The sequence below is a fragment of the Sorex araneus genome, chromosome 1 (genome assembly GCF_027595985.1).
Source record: "Sorex araneus isolate mSorAra2 chromosome 1, mSorAra2.pri, whole genome shotgun sequence".
NCBI lineage: Eukaryota > Metazoa > Chordata > Mammalia > Eulipotyphla > Soricidae > Sorex > Sorex araneus.
In genome coordinates, this window is record NC_073302.1 from 326,722,779 (window position 1) to 326,743,508 (window position 20,730).

At 34.2% G+C, this 20,730-nt stretch overlaps 1 protein-coding gene across 3 annotated transcripts in view; it reads left to right on the forward strand.

The window, feature by feature from the left end:
* SGCZ (sarcoglycan zeta) overlaps positions 1-20,730 on the forward strand; it is a 1,018,550-nt gene that overhangs the window by 332,670 nt on the left and 665,150 nt on the right. The window lies entirely within an intron of this gene.

Consider the following 20,730-nt stretch of genomic DNA (forward strand, 5'->3'; position numbering starts at 1 on the left):
TAATATATCTAATATGTAGCATATGTAATCAGGATTTTAAGAATAATTAGGGAGATGTATTTAACATCACCTGAAAAATATAACCAACTGGAGAACACAATGTGCTGCAACATAGCTGTAATTAATCTATTGGTCTTATAGGTAAAATAGGGATTCTGAGAATCCAGACTATCAGACTTACAGTATCATTGTCTCTTGATTAACACATTATTTGCTAACGGTTTGAATTAGAGTCTCTGAATCATTATACAACTCTGTACCTTGTACATTATGTTTCCTAATAGAATATGGCCTCATAGATTAGCTCAGTCCTCAGTAATTTATATACAATGACTCCTTGATAACCAATGTTAAATAAACGAATTTTTGCTTTCACTGAAAATTTTATTAATCATCTATTTTTGAATTTTTATTCCAAAATAGATGGCAAACAAAATGGTGAAAAATTTTATTTATCCTCTGTTTGAGCCTATATTTAGTAGCAAATAACATATTTTTACTAACTAAAACTGTCCTTTCCACAAAGCATTAATGCATGATTATTTATTAATAAACTGTTATTACCAAACATTATTATAGTTTTCCCTCATTATATACATAATAAATGTTCTTTTAAGTACTGTTTTATATTTTTTCCTAATGGAATTAGAACAGATGGAAATAGCCATATAATCTCATAAATGTTAAATTGTTAGTCCTTCTATTATCCACACTGTTTTCTTTGCAGCTGCTTTGCAGAGGGAGATATAGAAAACATAACTTTAATGGGTTTCAGTGCTTTTTATTCTTCACTAAGAACAGTATTAGACTAATAAGTAATAGGAAACATCTGGAAGACATATATGAAATAATTCTTTTTAATAAGTAGCTGAAAGCCACAAGAAGCATTTGGTAGCTAGTACGACCCATATTTCACAGATGCTGAATAAAGTAAATCGCCATCAGTTACAGACAGATGATTTACTTTTCAGTGAAATATATACAACTGGCATCATGATTTCAGGGAAAATAAAAACAAAAATTTTATAGTTACAGTTCAATTGTTTTAAAGATATAATTTAAGACTAGTGACTCTTTATAACTTGTCTAAGAATGGCAGAAATATTGCTTGTTTCTTTAAAGTGTGTAGATTTGAATGTGCTCTAGTTTCATAATAATGGCATACTAAAATTCATTGCCTAAGCAAATTTGATCACATGTTCTGCTCACAGAAAGTGCTTTATCTCATAAGAACCAACGTTAAGCAAAAGATAACTTCTTAAAGATAATCAGACTTATACACCTGTCATGGATATTTACTAATTCATTTTACATAAATGTGTGCATTATGAAAGCTTTTGGAATTTAATTTTACTTGGTTGACTTCATTACTTATAGGGTTTGTTGTAGATTAAGGGTAGGGACATATGAAGTAGAGCTTTTCTAGAAAACATCCAAGTATTTCAGAAAACAAATATTCTTTCCTTTAAATAAGTGCCATGTGGTAGCTGATGTATCTTCAGTTGTTTAACACTAAGTGTTTTCCAGAGTATGGTTGAAGAGGCATTCATTTAGAAAAAAAAACAGTATCTACTTTTTACTTCATTAGTTTAGTAGCTATTAGTTTAAAAGTTATTATTACCCTATTGTTTTTTTGTTTTGTAGGCCACATTTGGTGTTATTCAGGGCATACTCTCAACAATGTGCTCAGTTTTCACTCTGGGGATCACATATATGATGTATTGAGAATCCAACCCATTCAAGACATTTGCTTACTTGCTGTAGTATCTCTGATGACACTAAGGTGGTTTTCAAAGAAAAACACTAATGATAGCTTGTGTAAATTATTTTTAAATATAGGTATCTCCAAATTGTAACATAGAATAGTATATCTAATTGGAAACATAAAATGTTACATAAATAAAATAATGGTGTATGATGAATTTCATTGGAGATAAGAATCCCACTAAAAATATCCACAAATTATGCTATTGGTTGAATTAAACTCATTGGGATTTTTATTCTAGCATTATATGAATATATCATTTCAAGGAGAAATGTAACTTTTATACTGAAGCTCTTTTATAATGACTTTAGGATATAAACAAAAGGTACAGTTTTACTGTATTTCACAAATAGCAGAGTATGTATATTATTTAATGATGAGATGCTTTGTATGATATTTTAAACTATAATATTTATTTTGGTAAAGAACTAACATGTTTGGTATATTGACATATGTACAAAAATGTTGTTATATTTCTGTACTCAGAAGTGATGTTGTATTCAGAGAAGACCACAAAGGATAGAAAAATCAAGTGTATTTTCCCAAAGAAACAAGAAAAAGGGAAAAATTTACTAATAAAAGCTGAAGACAGTAGTTCAAATGGTACTTTTTACCTATAATATACCTTAATATCACTTGTACACTTGTAGTCCTGTTGATCTTCGATTTGCTTGAGTGGGCACCAGTAACATCTCCATTTGTCCCTGTCTCGAGCTAGTGTAGCCCAATGATACCTGCTCACTCCAGGAACAGAAAGAGCCTCAAATTGTTCATTCAGAGATTTGACGAAGAAATCTGACCATCTAGTTGGAGGGTGGCCACGAGGTCTTCTGACATCCAATGGAATCCAGTCTGTAATAGCTCTACTCCAACGGTCGTCTCTGAATCACATTACATGACCGGCCCATCTGATTTTTGATGACTTAGCAAAGGAGACAGCATCCCTGATTTTTGACCTTGATGGAGGTCAGAACTCAGGATTATCTTCTCTCACTTGAGTGAGACATGATATTCCCAGCATAGCTCTTTCAATTCCTCTTTGGGATAGCATATAATATAATAGCATTCTCATCCTGCTTGCATGGGGCCCAGGTCTCTGAGGCATATGTTAGTCCAGGAAGAACGGTGGAATCAAAAAGATGTGCCCAGAGTTGGAGGTTCTTCGTTCTCTTAACCATCTCTTCGACGCTCTTAAATGCATTCCACGCTGCTCTCTTCCTCCTGCGCAGTTCTGGCACCAAGTCATTCCTCATGTTGATTTCTAGACCTAGGTACTCATAGCTGCCGTATTCGGAGATGTTTATTCCGTTGAGAGCAAATGGAGCTTCAGAGACCAGTTCGTTTTTTATGAACATTGTCTTGTTGAGATTCAGTTGCAATCCGACCTTTCCACACTCGTGGTCGAAGTCGGCCAGCATTTGTGCCACTTGGTTAATGTTTGGCGTTATGAGAATGATGTCATCAGCGAAGTGGAGGTGGTGTAATTGCCATCTATCTTAACTCCCATTCCTTCCCATTCCAGTCACCGCATGATGTTCTCAAAGGTGGCACTGAAGAGTTTCGGTGAAATGGTATCACCTTGCCGTACCCCTCTCTTTACATCAATGATCACTTCCTTGTAGAATGGTGAGATCCTGGTGGTGAATCCACAATACAGCTCGAGGAGGATTTTAACATACTAAGTTTGAACGCCCTGTTTGGCCAGGGCTTGGATGACCACCTCAGTCTCAACAGAATCGAAGGCCTTCTTTAAGTCTATGAATGTTAGACAGAGCGGCATCTTGAACTCTCACGAAACTTCAATGAGTTTGGTCACTGTGTGGATATGGTAGATCATGCTGAATCCTCTTCAGAACCCAACTTGCTCGCATGGTTGTCCTTCGTCTAGTGTTCTGCCTATTCTATTCAGGATGACACAAGTGAACAACTTGTAGACGACAGACACCAGGCAGATTGGGCGATAGTTGCTGAGGTCCTGGATGTCTCCTTTCTTGTACAATAGAACGGTCCTACTGGTTTTCCACTGGGACGGAACCTTGCATTCAGACAGGTAGAGTGTGAAGATTCGAGCCAGTGTATTGATGAGTACTGGTGGCAGATTCTTCAGGTGCTCAGGTCTGACCTTGTCTGGACCAGGTGCTGTTCTCGTCTTTACCAGCGAAATGGCATGTCGGATTTCAGAAGGGAGAACATTAGAAACGACATATCCATCCTGCGGAATTTGGTATGTCGGCAGGTGGACATAGCTATCAGAGAGATCCGAGAAGAAGTCATGAATAATTTTCTCCATTGCCTTTCTGAAGGATGTGATAGATCCATCAGGATGTCGGAGGGCAGTCATCTTGGTCTTCTGGTTGGCAAAGGACAGGCAAGCATTGCGAATACTTTTCCTGGCTTCTGCTGCACTGGCCAACACTGCTGCACTTCTCTCTTTGAGGTCTTCCTTTACTGCATCTCTGCACAGCTTTGTGAGCTCAGATGTTAGCTTGTGGTTGCCTGAGGCTTGCGCCAAACCACGTTGACGAATGAGTTCGAGAGTTTCCGAAGACAGGCGTCTGTTTGTGGCTTTCTTACTCTCGGCATTCTTCACACAGACACAGAGGTGCTGAACCAGTCAATCATATTCCTCGTCCATGTTGTCAAGGACAGCATCTTCCCACGTTGCTGCAATAGTGCCAAAGAGCTCCCAGTTGGTGGTCATTCTGGGAGTTGTCTTCTGAGACTTCAATTTTTCAGACTTTTCTCCCTGCTCTGTAAAGTAGAATTTCACACGAAGGAGATGGTGGTCCGATCCCATTTGGAATTTTGGGACAATAGCGATATCGGTCAGGCAAAACCTTCCATTGAATATGATGTGGTCAATTTTATTGTGGAACTGTCCACCGGGAGACTCCCATGTCTATCATTTAGATTTGGCCTTCTGGAATTGTGAGTTACCATGGATGGTCTTGGTCGACATGATGAATTCAGACAGTCTCTCACCCTGATCGTTCCATTGTAGGCCATGTGTTCCAGTGTGAAGTTCTTTGGGCAACATTCTCGGACCTATATTGGCATTAAAATCATCAAAAATGATCTTGTAGAAGGTGTGGTCTTCTTTAGAGAACTTCTCCCATTCCATGTAGAACCTCTCAATTTCTTCTCCATCGTCGTTGGAAGTTGGTGCATAGACGATGAAGATAGAAACTTCAGGCAGTGAGCCACATCTATTCAAGCATAATCGTCCAATTCGGGTTGTTAGGCTTTCGAATGAATCGATGCTCATGGCCAAGTGTGTTGAGAAGGATACCAACGCCACCAACGCCTCTCTTTTCACATGTTCCGAGGAGCAATTCTTCTCCAGTGTCGAAAATGGCGTGATGTGATTTATGTCTCCTCATTTCAGTCAGACCAATGATGTCGTACTTGATCTTCTGCACTTGTGCCATCAGGACCTTGATGGATGCTTCTGATCCCAGTGACTGTGCATTGAAAGTACAGACAATCATCTTAGTCGTTCTTCGTTTTGGCAGTCTAGTTCGTTCCCAAGATTTTTTCAGCCTCTCTATGCTCATCTTTCTTAACAGTGCCGTATCGGGGGCTCTTTCGGTGACAGGTGAATGAGGCCAATTGTTGTTACTGTTGTTGGCATATCGAATACGCGACGGGTAGCTTGCTAGGCTCTGCCGTGCGGGCTCAATACTCTCGGTAGCTTGCCGGGCTCTCTGAGAGGGATGGAGGCTTTCAGGGCGGCCTCCAATCACCCTGAGAGGTGTTACCATGGTTCACACTAAATGTGAACCCTATCAAATATGGTATGGGAATAATAGGTATTAAGTGTTTTACGGTGTGTCATGCGGCCGCTTTGCGGCCGCACGGTCCAGAGAGCAGCCTGGAGGGTGGCGGTGTCTGGGTAGTGAACCAATGAGGTAAAATATACCTTAATATATTTTAGGAAAATTCATTTTGCAAACAGTATAAGGCAATAATAATGCAAGATAATTCATAAAGAATAAAGGTGTATGACTGTCTTTGTGATAAATATAGTTTATTTCTCATTTACTCCAGTCCAAAATATTTCCTATCATCTAATAATATCAAATAAATAATCCATAAATTCCTATGTATTACTAATCATTATAAAGAATGTGACTAGAATTTATATTTTAACTAAATCTATATGTTTTCCATAGTTTGCCTTTTCTACACAACGTTGTTTCTTTTATTTAAAATTTCAATAAATATAAAAGTACAATAATGCTTCTTATTTATAATATACTAGTAAAAGTTTTTCAACTTCTGGAATACTGATTCTAGTATATGATTGTATTCCCACCAGTCTTGTGCTCTGCAGTTTTAGGCTATGACTTCCTTAATTAGCTAACTTTCTAAATCCTAAATACCAAATAAATTATTATTTTAAAGAAGTGATAGAAACCCCTCTAAATTATGTACATCACAATTTATACTTATCTTCAAAGCTTGATGAAAATTATTAAAGAACGTCTTGTTTCAGCATTAATGACTCATTTTTATATATGCTATTTGCATATCAGGATTTTAGTATTTTTATCATAGACTAACTTAAGCGAATAAATTATTCACAATATCTTTATTCTTTTGATAATTATTAGTACCCAACAGTATATAGAGATAAGTCTCCTAAGATTTGTCTGCTGCTATATTGCTGTTATGGCAGTAAATACAGTGGCAAAGTAAAGTGAGATGTTATACTATTGTTCACTTACCAGTAGTAATGGGAATATTTTTAAATCTGCTACCTAATTAGATTGCAGTACTTAGTCCTTTTAGACGCTCTGACTTCATCTACAGTAAGAGGTCATTAAGACAAATGCTTTCATATTCTGTAAATGGGACTTAATTACCTTACTGTGTGCATAGATAGACCACAGAGCCCCACAGGCTTAGAAATGAGCTAGTAGTTTAAGTTTCTAATCATTTATCTGTTTTTGATATCTTCATTTTTTCCAATAGAAACACAACTTTTAACAACCATTATGGTTGTTTAAAAAATTAGTTGTATGGATATTTGAGTAAATGGTAGTGAAACCACCATTAACTTAACTGATCTCAGTAAATACCTCTGATTAAGAAATTTAAATAAATTAAAACAAATAAAATATATACTTTTGATATTTATGTTAGTTTATATGTCAATATTAGTAGACAAAAGTGAAATTGAATTATAAATCTTTTGTTTCCTAGTCATAGATATGCAATATAAATAGTTTTTCTCTGAAACCAAGGAGATACTACTCTCACTTATTTTTGTTTTGTTAGACAAATAATACAACAGCATCCATATAAAAAAGGAACTGTGAGTAGGAAGTAGGAATATATATTTAGATCATCAATCTAAAAATTTAGTGTCTAGAAATTTTATCCTATGAGGAAGGAAAATTCAGCCATAAGGGAATTCTTGTTTATGACTTTTATTTTTGTCAGGTGCTTAGGAATTATTCCTGGCATTTGGTTGGGGTACAATGAAATGTGGGATTGAACCCCGGTCTCCTACATCAAAGCATGAATCCCAGTGCATTAAACTACCTCTATACTTTCATTTTCATTCTTTTTAGAAAGAATACCTAGTTTTTACAAATTTGGCTCAAGTGAATGGGAAATTTCCTGTGCATATAATAGAAAAATATATAATTTTACATATGCAATCTATTATTTTAGTCTTCTTTGTATTTGTTTCTGGTACCTTGCTTAGTATGGTTTTACATATTTTTCTCATAAAAAACAGCAGTCTTTAAACACATTTCATAAAAAAAGTATAGTAGAAATGACATCTGCACTTGTATTTTTATTGCAGCACTCTTTGTAATAGACAGAATCTGGAAAAGACTTGAGTACCTGAGAACAGATGACTGGCTAAAGAAACAATGGTACAGCTACACAATGGAATACTATTCAGCTGTTAGAAAAGATGAAGTCATGAAATTCACATATAGATGGATAGACATGGAAAATATCATGTTAAGTGAAATGAGTCAGAAAGAGAGGAACCTATATAGAAAATTTGCACTCATTTGTGCAATATAAAGTAATAGAATGGGAAACTATAACCCAAGATTATTAAAGAAAAGTACCGGGAGGATTACTCCACAGCTAAAAAGCTGGCCTCACATACTGAGAGAAAAGGCAGTTTAGTTAGAGACAGGATCACCAAGTAAATGGTGCTGAGAGGATACACTCGGGATGGGAGACACAGCCTGAAAGCAGACTATAGACCAAACATAATAACCACGCAGTACCTCTATTGCAAACCACAACACCCAAAAGGAGAGAGAGAGAGAGAGAGAGAGAGAGAGAGAGAGAGAGAGAGAGAGAGCAAAAGGGAATGCCCTGCCACAGAGGTGGGGTGGCGATGGTGGGGGGGGATGCTCTGACCATTGGTGATGGAAAATGGGCACTGGTGGAGGGCTGGATACTTGACCGTTGTATGACTGAAATGTAAGCATAGAAGTTTGTAAGTGTGTAACTGTACCTCACGGTGATTCACTAATAAAATAAATAAATATTTAAAAAAATAAAAACATTGCATATATAAAATATTGAAAGAAAATTTACTTACCAATGTTTTCATTAAATCAAATGTTCTTTTAATAATAACTTAAAATCAAGAAAACTTTTATATAATAATTTTTATTTTTTACATTCCTGGTTGTCTTATCACCACAAGAAAATATTCAGGTTAACATTGGTCAATGACCTTCTGATGTGACCCATTTGATATATTTATGAGGTAACCAGGGAAAATAAGCAGGTTGATTTTTGTTCTTTCAATATATCATAAAACTGAAGCTACTAGTGAATCATCACAGGAAGATTTTATTGGCCTATTATTTCTCAAGCATGCTTATCTAATTTAGGGTTAATTAAGGATTATAGAACAGTCTCTCAACTAGAAATTGTAACTAGATCCAAGATTTTATGGCCTATCTGTATAATTGGACTAATATTTATGCTGGGAATGTGCCAAGTATAGGCATAACAGGAATTGAAACTCTTGCTTTGAATAAGAATTATTTCATAACAATTTATGTACTATTTAATCTTTATATCAGTAAATTTGATCATCAGGACTCAAAGTCTGAGCTATTTATAGACACAGTATACTGAAAATCAACTCATATTTAGTAGGCAAAATTTTCAATTTATGTCATACATTTTGTAGATCAGAGTACAAAAATCAAAAACATTGTAATTTCCAACATCCTGAATTTATTAAGAAGGAACATGATTTTTAAGGGTGTCTGAGTTTTGATTTTCATAATTTAATTGTATTATAAATTTATATGATTTTAATGATAAGATTGTTTCCACAGATTTTTTCCATTTTAATCAACAAATAAAATTCAATATGCTTCATTAATTTCTCAACTGAAAATAAACCTGATATTCAGACACTCACAATAGTTCTTCAATGATTATAACATTGGTGATCAAACTATGTTCTCACATATGGGCTGATAGGTATAATCCGTGCTAGGTCAGTCAAAACTGAGTAGCATATCTGAAATAATTGCTTAGTAAATAGAGTAAATTGATGCTATGTAAGTGAGGTGATATTTTTATTAGTTGGTTTCTGTGCAATATACATTACTGAATGTCACTTTTAGGTGCCAACTTCTGACCCAATATTAGTTACTGTTTTGTCCCTTCGGTATTACTCATCCACCAGATGAATGAAGAAATAGAGGCACTAGAAGCTTATCAAATAATAAATATGTTGGTTTTAGATTCCTTTCTCCATCCTTTCTTCCTTTGCTCTCCCTTTTCCTCTCTTCTGCTTGCTCCTTCCTTTCTTCCTTCAACCTACCTTATGTTCTTTCATCCTCCCATCCTTCTTTCTGTCCTTCCTTCCTTCCTTCCTTCCTTCCTTCCTTCCTTCCTTCCTTCCTTCCTTCCTTCCTTCCTTCCTTCCTTCCTTCCTTCCTTCCTTCCTTCTTTCTTCATTTTTCCTCAGTTTGAGGCATAGGAATCATATTTAATTATCATATTTGCTATCCAATCAACCCCATTCTTTGACTATGTTATTTAATTTAATATCCTCTGGATTAGATTCTAACCCTAGCATAAAGATCATTGAAGATAATTTTGGGGTGGATGCTCTGCTGTGCAGGAGGTAGGGTGGGGTGTATCATTGGCACTTTCTCTAGTCCCTTCTGTACATCTTTCCTGTATGTTTAGAAAATGATTACTGATTTTGAAATATCGGTATCTTTTTAAAATGTTCTCTAAGTGCTTGTACTGTAAATTTATATAATGATTGTGAGAATCGCAAAGCATTTTAACCCTATCTTCAGAGCATCTTTACACTTAATTTTAATTCTAACTTAAAAATTTAAATTCATTTTAAAATCAAATTTATGTTTCAATAAGAAAGGATGCATAGGTTTTGAAATGTGTATTCCACAATGCATAGAGTAGTGTCTTTCAAGTAGGAGATACTCAAATATTTCTTGCATAATTGTTAAGATAAATGACTCAGAATATCAATAGAATGGCAAAAGAGTATTCAAAAGTTGATAGAAGTGTATCAAATATTTGCAAAGCTAGATATTTTGACTAGAATAAAGGATTTTATTTGAGCTGACAATCAGGTTTTAGTTGATAAGTTAAACTTTCATGGAAATAAAGAGTTTCCCTGTACATGACAGTATACTTTGTACATATATACATATATATACATTGTATTATAATCCCCAGGAGTTTATTATCTATACCTAGTAATTAATTAATGTTTAAAATATAAACACTACCAAACTCACTATGATTAGACTCTATAATGGTTATATTTAAGTACAGTTCGGGAAAGCTTCTTCATGCACTTATGGATGAGTGAAGGAATTTTTAATAACGGAAAAGCAAACTATTTCCAGTCAGAGAATATTATGCTAAGGAAATTTTGCAACATTTAAGAGGGAAGGCTAAATGCTATAAATCATTTCTGGAGGAAACTCAATAAAACATTATTATATTTGCAAGCTGTTTCTTAGCTATCATTTTATTATTTACCTGTTATCAGACAGTACTCCCTAGAAAACACCAAACATTGATTTTATCATTGATAGTTCATTATATGCTTCTTTACCTCATTAAATCTTCATGTGATTCAGTTTTAAGCTGGATTTATATCTGAGTACATGGAGATAAGAAATATACCCAAGTCATAGAGAAGAGCTTTGACCTGAACCTGGGCAATATGCTCTTGTACTTCCTGTTCTAACTATCACAACAAATTGCACAATCCCAAAATAAGTATACCCATTTTTTTTGCCACCAAATTTCCATCTTTTAGAATGTTATAATATTTTGTGTTAATATTTATCTGGGGCCACCTAAGAGATTATGTAGGACTTTGGGGTTTACTCTACATGTGGCTAATCCGGTTTTGAAACTCAGTACTTATGGTTCCCTAAACACAACCAGAAGAGACCCTAAGGACAGAGATGTAATCTGATGTGATGCCCCAAACAAACAAAAATCAGTCATTTTGTTTGGTATCCACATAATTTTCAGCATTCCAATTTTTCAATTTATTTAGTCTATTTTATTGGAATTTTCAGAACATCTAAAGAGATACAAAATGCTTTCATTTGAGATGTATTTTAATAAAATCAAGAGATGTTTATGCATTATTTTGTTTACTTCTTGTTTACTTCTTTAGTAAGAAAAATAACACAAACTAGTGTCACCTGGAATAGTTGACAACAATTTATCTACTTTTTTTTTTTGTCCTATATGAGAAACTTGTTTTGATTTCTCTGGAAATTCAAACAACTTTCCAGTCAAATCAACAATTCCTCTTATGGGTTATGTAAAACTGTATCCCCAATATGACAGGCCAAGAAAACATTGGCAGTAAAAAAGATACACTTGTGTTCATTGTGAGTAGAAGGAAGGACCTTCAGGGAGCAAATCTGACAAGTCCCTGACCATGTCTGTCTCAGGTCATCACCAAGGGGACACTGAAAATCATTTTTAAGAGCAATGCATGAGCAAAGTCCAAACTTTTCATTTAGGGCTACACACTGACATTCAGTTATCTTTGCCAAGTGGAAATATATTTTCTAATGATGAATGCACATACTTTTGAAGTATGTTCTTCAAAAGACAACTGTGAGGTTATGAAAAGCATTCATTTCATTATCTGTTGCTTTGCTTAATTTCTCAAAACAGTTTTTTTTTATTTAGAAACTCATACTGAATTAAAAATACAGTTCATGCATTTGAAACAATTGTGCTTCATTTATATTTACTGAATGATCTGTAGTTAAATAACTTTAATATCTTAAGGAACACATGCATAAAATAAATTTAGTTCATTTCTCTATTTTATTAAGTGAAAAATGTTCTTTATTATTTTATTTGAGAGAATTTGAATCTTATTTAAAGAATTTCAAGCAAATCATCAGCTCCTGTTGATATGATTATCAATTTTTCCTGGGTTTAATTGTGTTGTGTATTGTATTAATGTAAGAATCTAGGGAACTCTTCTATAAGAATAATAAAAGTGAATAAATAACACAAAGCCTATTTCATTAAGTAAAATTGGCACAGTAGAGTATTGACATCTTAGAAACATTCTAGTCTTGGACTGAAAAATGGCACAGGAGGTAAGGCCTTACATACATGTATAGTTATGACACTGGTTAGAATCCCCAATGCCACACATGATCTCCTGAGCACTGTAGGTCACTGCTGGGCACATAACCAAGGATATTCCCTGAGTACAGCCCAATGGGGCCCAAATCCCCTCTCACATATATACTAGTATTGTGAAGAGATGATTATTTATGATATTTTCTCCAAATAAGCAAAAATGAGACTTAAATTATTTAATATGCTATTTAATATCATGTATGATTACTGTATCACTCTCATCCTATTGATCATCAATGTGCTCTAGTGGGCCTAGTAATGTCGCCACTCATTCTAGCCCTGAGATTTTAGCAGCCTCTCTTTACTCATCCTTCCCAATGGTACCTCATTATAGGCTCCTCAGGTTTAGGAGAATGAGACCAATCATTGTTACTGTATTTGGCATATGAATATGCCACGGGGAGCTTGCCAGGCTCTCCCCCATGCAGGCAGTAAACTCTCGGTAGCTTGCTAGGTTCTCCAAGAGGGAGAACTAATCTATCAGATGTCACGTGGCCGAATTGTTTTAAAGTCTCTGGATTTTGGCCATTGATGGGATTACACGGCACTGGGGGCAGTTTCACTGCCTAGCTACTGAAATATGGGGAATCTGGGTGGAAGAGGCACAGTCTTGATCCAAGCAGCCTTGGAGATCTCGCCCTGGGTCTTGTACACCTGGATTCCTCTGCCGGTTCCTTCATGCGTGAAGCTTGTCCAAATATGTGGAGAGTGGCCTTGAGCATGGCTGTGGCTGGATTTCAGAGGTCTTCAACAGGTCTTCATGTATGATATTTGTAATAATACTTTCATCATGATTTTTAAAATCATGGACATTTATCACCACACTTTAAATTTTGCTGCCTATTTTATACACATGTATACATATATAAAGCTTTATGAGAATTTTTAAAATTAAATAAATCAGATAAATGCACATAGCTAATTATTCTCAATATAGTATAAATGGCATAACTAAATATGCACAATATAGTATAAATACTAGTGAATAGTATTTCTCTTGAAATAAAAAAGTCAGTTGTAGCTTATATAAATTTTTATTGTTATTGTAACAAATTGCAAACATTTGGTAGTTCAACACAACAAATATTTATCATAGTCCAATTTTATTAAGTCAGGAGTTTGATAAAGGTACAACTGGGCTAAATTCAAGTTCTGGCAGGACTGTTTCCTTTCGGGGGCCTCTATGAAATAGTTCATTTTTCTACCTTTCATGGTAGAAAAAAAGCACCCATAGTCTTTTTAATCTCTACTTCCATCTTTAAATCCAGCATATAGTATCCCTCAATATCCCCATTAATCGTCCTTAAATCTTAACGACATTTGTAAAGTGATTTTTAACATGTAATATAACAGTTTCTCTGTCATCATTTTGTCCTCGACAGGGACCATATGGAAAAATAAATGCTATCATAGTGGACCCTTCAATAAGCAATTTTGGTTCTTTGGCTCTTTTTTTACTCTAACCACTGCCCAATAATATTCTGATTTAAAAACCACAGAATGTTGGTTTAAGAGCTCATTATTCTAGTTCAACCTTGTCATCTTAAATATGATATATATACATAATTCATCAAAGACAGTAATTCATAGAAATTTTATGAAATGCTTTTAGAGCATTTTTAGGTTAGAGAAGAATTGAAAAGAAGATTCTACGAATAACCATATGCCTCTGCCCTCAGTGCATGCAGAAATTTCTCAGAACATTTGACAGGAGAGTAGACATGTTAGAATTAATTAATGGACACTGTCACATTATTATCACTCCAAATCTCTAGTTTACATTTGGTTTCATTTTTACTGTTGCATATCATATAGGATTATCAAATGTATGATGATTTATGTAATTGCAATATCATGCAGATTATCTTTCATCATCCTGAAAGTCCTGTGGTTTTACCTAGTTTTTTGTCTCTCCATCCAAATTGTATTACACTCTGACCGTTTATCTCCACAATTTGTCTTTTACAGAATATCATATAGTTGGAGTAACACAGTACTGCTTCATACAATAGGTAGCCTTTTCAAACTGGCTTCTTTTAATGATATGCATTCTTTTTTGTTTGGTTTGGTTGGTTGTTTTGTTTTGTTTTGTTTTTTGGAGTGCCACATCCTGCTGTGGTCAGGGCTTACTCCTGGCTCTGTGCTTAATGATCACTTCTGGTGTGACTTTGGGACCAGTATGCAGTACTGGGGATCATTGCAAGCAAGGGAAGTGCTTTAGTTACTTTACTATCTGGCTCTTGGGGGGCTGGAGCGATAGCACAGCGGGGAGGGCGTTTGCCTTGTATGCGGCCGACCCGGGTTCTATTCCCAGCCTCCCATATGGTCCCCTGAGCACTACCAGGGGTAATTCCTGAGTGCAGAGCCAAGAGATAGATTAGTTTCTTTCATGGTCTTTTGGGTGAATAGCAAGCCTAATAGCTGAATTTCATCTGTAGTTATATAAGAAATATCTATATTGTCTTTCAAATTAACATTTTACTTTTTTTTCTGGGATAGGGCACACCCAGCTGTGATCATGGCCTATTCTTGGCTCTGTGCTCGGGAGTCACTTCTGGCAGTGCTCAGAGGACCATATACAGTGGTTAGAATTGAGCCAGCATAGACTTCAGGCAAGGCAAAAACCTCAACACCTGTAGTATCCCTTCAATCCACATTTTGTATTTCTTCTGGGAAAGACTGAGATTCTGTTTCTCCACAACCTCAGCAGAATTTAATGTTGTTAGACCATTAATTATTTAACTGTGATAAGCAAGTTTTCTGATTTGCTAATAAACTGGTAAATTATCATAATTGTTATAAAAATTTCCAAACAACAGTTTTAGATGGTAACAATCTCTATTCTTTAGTCTATACTTATTTTTACTCAAGGGTTGTTTAAAACCTAAATGACATATTTATTAATACTATTTGGGGGCCCTCTCTCATCTTGTTCAGGAGCTACTCCAGCTGTGTACAGCGATGGCTCTGGGAAGTATTCCCGGGAGCACCCATGCAGGGGAATGAACACAGTTTGTCTACATGCAAGGCAAGCACTGTAAACCCTGTACTATCTCTCACCCCAATATAGGTTAAGTTTGAATCACAAATCCTTAAGAAAACAAACAGGTAATTTTGTACAAACTGAAGAGGGAACAAAACTTTGTTTTCCTTTAATGAGGAGGCATGTCATGCATTGCTCTGTGCGGTTGCCAGGATTTCCAGACTGTGTTTTGAATTTCACAGACTCCCTCCCCACCCCAGCCCCACCTGCTTGTTTTTAGTGATATCTAACAGCAATTTGAAGGCGGCTTCTATTTTAACCAGTGAGCTCACTGTTGTTTACATTTCTACCTCATGGATTTGTGTAAGAAAAATATCAAGAAGAAATGAAGTTTATGAAATATATCCCACCCTGAGCTGATGCTCCTGATGAAACTTATTAAGTTACTTAAATATCATCTGATAGAAGAGTGAACTTAGAGAAGGAAAGAGTACCATCTTTTGAATATTGAACTTGTCTAAGAGTCATAAAATTATAGCATTTAGGTAATATGCTATACCTAAATTATATTTATGATAAATACTAAGGGGATATGTTATGTTCTTTAAAACAACTATGTAACTATTGTATGTTAACATACAACTTGGGCATTTCATGAATTTTCTTGGTTAATAAGCACGTTGAGAATAGGTACCACAGAAGGCAGATATTATGATCATTCCAAATATAAGAATTTGTGCCCAGGTGGTTACTTGCCCAGTATACTATATCCTTAAAAAAATATTTTACTATAATGATTAGTTTATGCATATGATGGAAATAGCAACATGACAAGTTAATATAAAATGAATGGCATGAGCTTCATATCATGATACAGAATTTTCTTTTCTTTTTGATTTTCATATATTTTATTTTCATAAAAGTAGTTCACAGTAGTTCATTATAGATAATATTCAAACACCAATCTCACCACCGAGAACCTTCCCATCACAATAAGAGGGAAGTGTGTGAAGGTTGGTGAAGGTTGTTGTATTTAATTCTGGAGCCACTTAAGCCCGTAAATAAGAGAATATAAGCAAGTATGTTAAAACCAAACTAATGTGTTCTACTTTTGGTAAGTAAGTGGGTTAGAGTATAAAAGGTTGTGTGGTTTCTGGAGGTTTTTGACTGCCAGGGTTCTGCTTGGGGTAGGGAGGGAAACTCAACTCACTGCACACTGAGGTGCCCCAATGGAAGACAGTCTGGTGCAGGGTCAGGACGTTCTGCCAGAATTTTCTTATTAGTCTTTCTCTATAAAGAAATGAGCTTAAGAGATTTTTATTTAAATACAGTTTGAATATTCAAATAGGAAAAGTATTTTTATAGGGTTTATAATCTAATTATAATTTCATCAACCCTTCCTAAATAAAGAGATATTGTGCTTAGAGAAATAAAGTTTAGGAGGTGGATTTTGGAATTTTTTTTCACAAATACCACACATTTGTACTATAATAACATATTTTTATTATATTATAATGATATGATCATACATTGTGTATAATCATACATTGTGATATATGATGACATATTGTTAGATATTTTTACATTTGAGTCAGAGAAGCCTTAAAAGTAGCAAAAGAATCTTCAATACATTTTAGGACTACCATGCTTATTACAGACATTCTAAAAAATAATGTTGGAGAATGAGTACGGGATTGAAGAAGAAAAAATTCTTGGTATTTCCAGTACAATTTAAACATAACATATAAATTTAGAAATATCTTAGACCCTATTAGGATTTTTTGAAAAATACAACTTGTTCTTTTAAAGGAGAAAGCTCATGTAGCAATATATTATACTATCTAAAGTAATTTATGAAATTATCATTTATTATGATGCATTTTAAAATGTGTATAAGGAAAAATTATGCTCTATTTCCTGTTACATGGAACATTGAATTAAACTTACATCATTATATGGAAAAATTTTAAGAGTATAGATAATGGGCTTCTGCAGAAGATCAAAGGCATTATCATCTAAAGCAAAATAGAATTAATATTTATTATTCTTTTGTATAATGAGACACTTTAATATGCATTCAGTAATTACTTTGAAAGAAATCAATAACATCTTTGGCTCTTAGATTAATAATTTAGGTTAACTTTCTCAAAAGCTTTCTATGACTTTCAGAATGACAATAGAGATTGTTATTTGCCTTTTACATATCAGTAATAGAAACATATATAGAAAAATCTTTTTAAATATATATGTGTAATATTTTCCTTGTATTGCTCATGTTTTAATCTGATCAGACTATTAAAAATCAAAAATCTAAATTAACTGGATAAATGCAAAAAGGATTAATAATATATTATAAAGTTTCTCATATGGATGAAAGAAAGTGATAGAAATAGTGATAAAAATATGTATGACCAAAGAGTTCCTTTAAAGTATGCTCTTTAATATATGTCACTTACATCATCTCACACAACCTTCACAATTACTTTGCTATCTTAAAAGTTCTTTAACCTTTATGAATATAATAGTTAGTTGGTTTTATTTGGTTTTAGATATATCTTGTCATTCTCATTTTTAAAATATTGATTCTCAGTTTATTTTTCTATATTTTAAAAAACTTAGTGCCTCCTATAAGTGAACTTTATAAGCTTTAAGTATTAATATTTTTAGATCTTTTCTATAATATTTATTATTGCTAATTGTTGTTGACCATTCAATACTCTTTATACATATATGGAACTCTACTCATTTACATTCTCTTCCATTTGAGCTGTAATATAGGCTAACTTAAAATTAATAAATAGTAAAAAGAAATTAGGAACTGAAATCTATTTGGACCATCATAAGTGGGTATAGAGCATATTATATTTTATGAAATCAATAAAACATAGAAAGATTTCACAACTGTGTATTTCATAGAAATACACATAACCAAAAAAAGAGATGAGTGAACTAAATAAATGAAGAACATATTATTTTTTAGTAAATCAAAATATTATCATTAAAAGACATTTAGTAATGTGAGGAGAGAGTGTCACATTCAAGAGTGAACATTGCTTCCCCAGAGTGGAAAAAGCAGAGTAGAATAAGAGAAAAATACTTGTCAAGAATAAAAATGGAATAATCTTGGGGAAAAAGTCTAAATAAAATAAATGCAAACTTTTAAACTATAAAAAAAAATAGTGAGTACCTGAAGAGAAGAGAGAATGAAGGTAGGTAAATGAGTAAAATATATCAATTTTTATAAAAGGCAGAGTTGTATATCTTTATGGGTGAACTTAATATAATATATATATTATAAATGTATATCAGATGTTCTTTTATAGTGATGCAAACCCTAAACTTAGGTAATGTTACATGTAGTGTTACTTTAGCAACAACAAAAAGAAATATAGGAAATATTCTCTAAGTTCTTGCATTTTAAAAATAATATTTTTTGAATGACTTATGAATGTGCTTCTTTTGATTCTAGCTGGGAACAAATGGTTGAACTGTTATTCCAAAATGTAATAGTTAATTCATGATATTTGACAAGCTCTCTTTTCCCAATTTTTGGATCTACATCAGAAACTAATTTAAACAAATCTAATGACTTCTCTGTAAATTTCTCTGATTGCATGTATGTATATGTGTGTATGCCTGTATGTGTGTTTCTCTGTGTGGGAGGGATTATTGTACATTTTTCATTATTTAACTTCTAACTATGATTATATTTTAAATTCTAAAGTTTCATTCATCTTCGTCAAGAGAATGTGATGCTCTAAAGCTCTTTAGTGCTGAGGACCACTAAGTGATGCTCTGAGAGGCCATCAGAATTCAGAGGTGCTCAGTAGTGCAATTCAATTACAGGGAGCTGACAAAGCACATGCCGTGACCCTGTGCTTTACTCACTTATTTTTTCAACAGTCACTATGTTCAGTATTTTAAAATAATATTGCTGGACTGCATCACACATTTGAGGATTTGCTTACTTTTATTCGGTCACATTGTAACTAAATTTCTGTAATAATAATACATTGGACTGGAAGGTATCACAGCAGGTAAGGGGTTTGCCTAGCATGAAACTGACCCTGATTCATGCCATTGCTGCATATGGTCCCCTGAGTATCACCAGGACACCCTGAACTCAGAGCTAGGAACAGACTCAGAGCACAGCCAGATGTGACCCAAACCATGCCCAAATAAATAAACTGATAAAATAAGTATATTTCTATTACTGATCAACTATCACTGTGTGTTGAGTTTTTTAAACTCATATATCCAAAGATTCAAAATAACAATTCTGGCAGACAACTTAAATGGTCATTATTGGGGAGTGGAAATAATTTATATGAATTAAGCAGGAAACTACAACACCAGTGTTTCATATAAGAATATATATGTGTGTATATATGTACATATATATACACATATATATGTATACATCTGAATAATGAAACTATGAATAAAGATTTATGCAGGTGAATGTTCTCTTTTCATTATGATCTCTGTGCTCAGAGCACTCACATTAATACCTTACTATCTCTGTTCTGAACTCTTTTGAAGTCCAGATTTGTACACTCAATTGCCTAGTTTTGCTCCCCACTTAAATATGAAAAATATTTGAGTTTTGATATTTTTGAAATATCAAAAATATGATATTTGTTCACCAACATTTAATCCACTCAGATCTAATAATAATTCAGAACTTAACTTCTTTTTTACTTCACTGCACACTCTGACCAAAGTCATTGTGCCCTTCCTCTAACTGAAATAGCTTCCTCATCAATGACGTTGCTGCATTTTCATCATTGTGATCGCTTCAGTCATCATCACTTCTGCCAACTTGTCCAGTCACTGTATTTCATCCCAAAGCCAAAGCAATCTTGTTAAAATGCGAGCTGGGTCAGATTGCTTCTTCGCCCAAAATCTTACTTTGACTTTGTAGTTCATTTAGAGTAGAGGCCAAGGAATGTTCAAGGACCTGAAAGGTCCACAAAATCAATTTTTCTGGGCTGTCTCTCTAGCTTTATCTCTTACTATATCTTACTGCCTCCTCTTAATATCCTTCTGCCCCCTCCCTGAATTTTTAAGAATTCTCTGTGCCTCAGAGTTTCCTAGCCGTGATCCTTTCCCCATGTTCAACCCTATTTCAGAATGAGTTTGTTCTATCAACTCCTTGAGGATTGCTCTCAAATTTCTTTCCTTTGAGGCCACTTTTGCCACCTCAAACTAAATGGGAGATCACCCTCATTTTCTTTCCTAATTTACTACTTTATTTTATTTCTGTATCACCAATCACTTATATCTAATGAGATATTTTATTTTATTCATG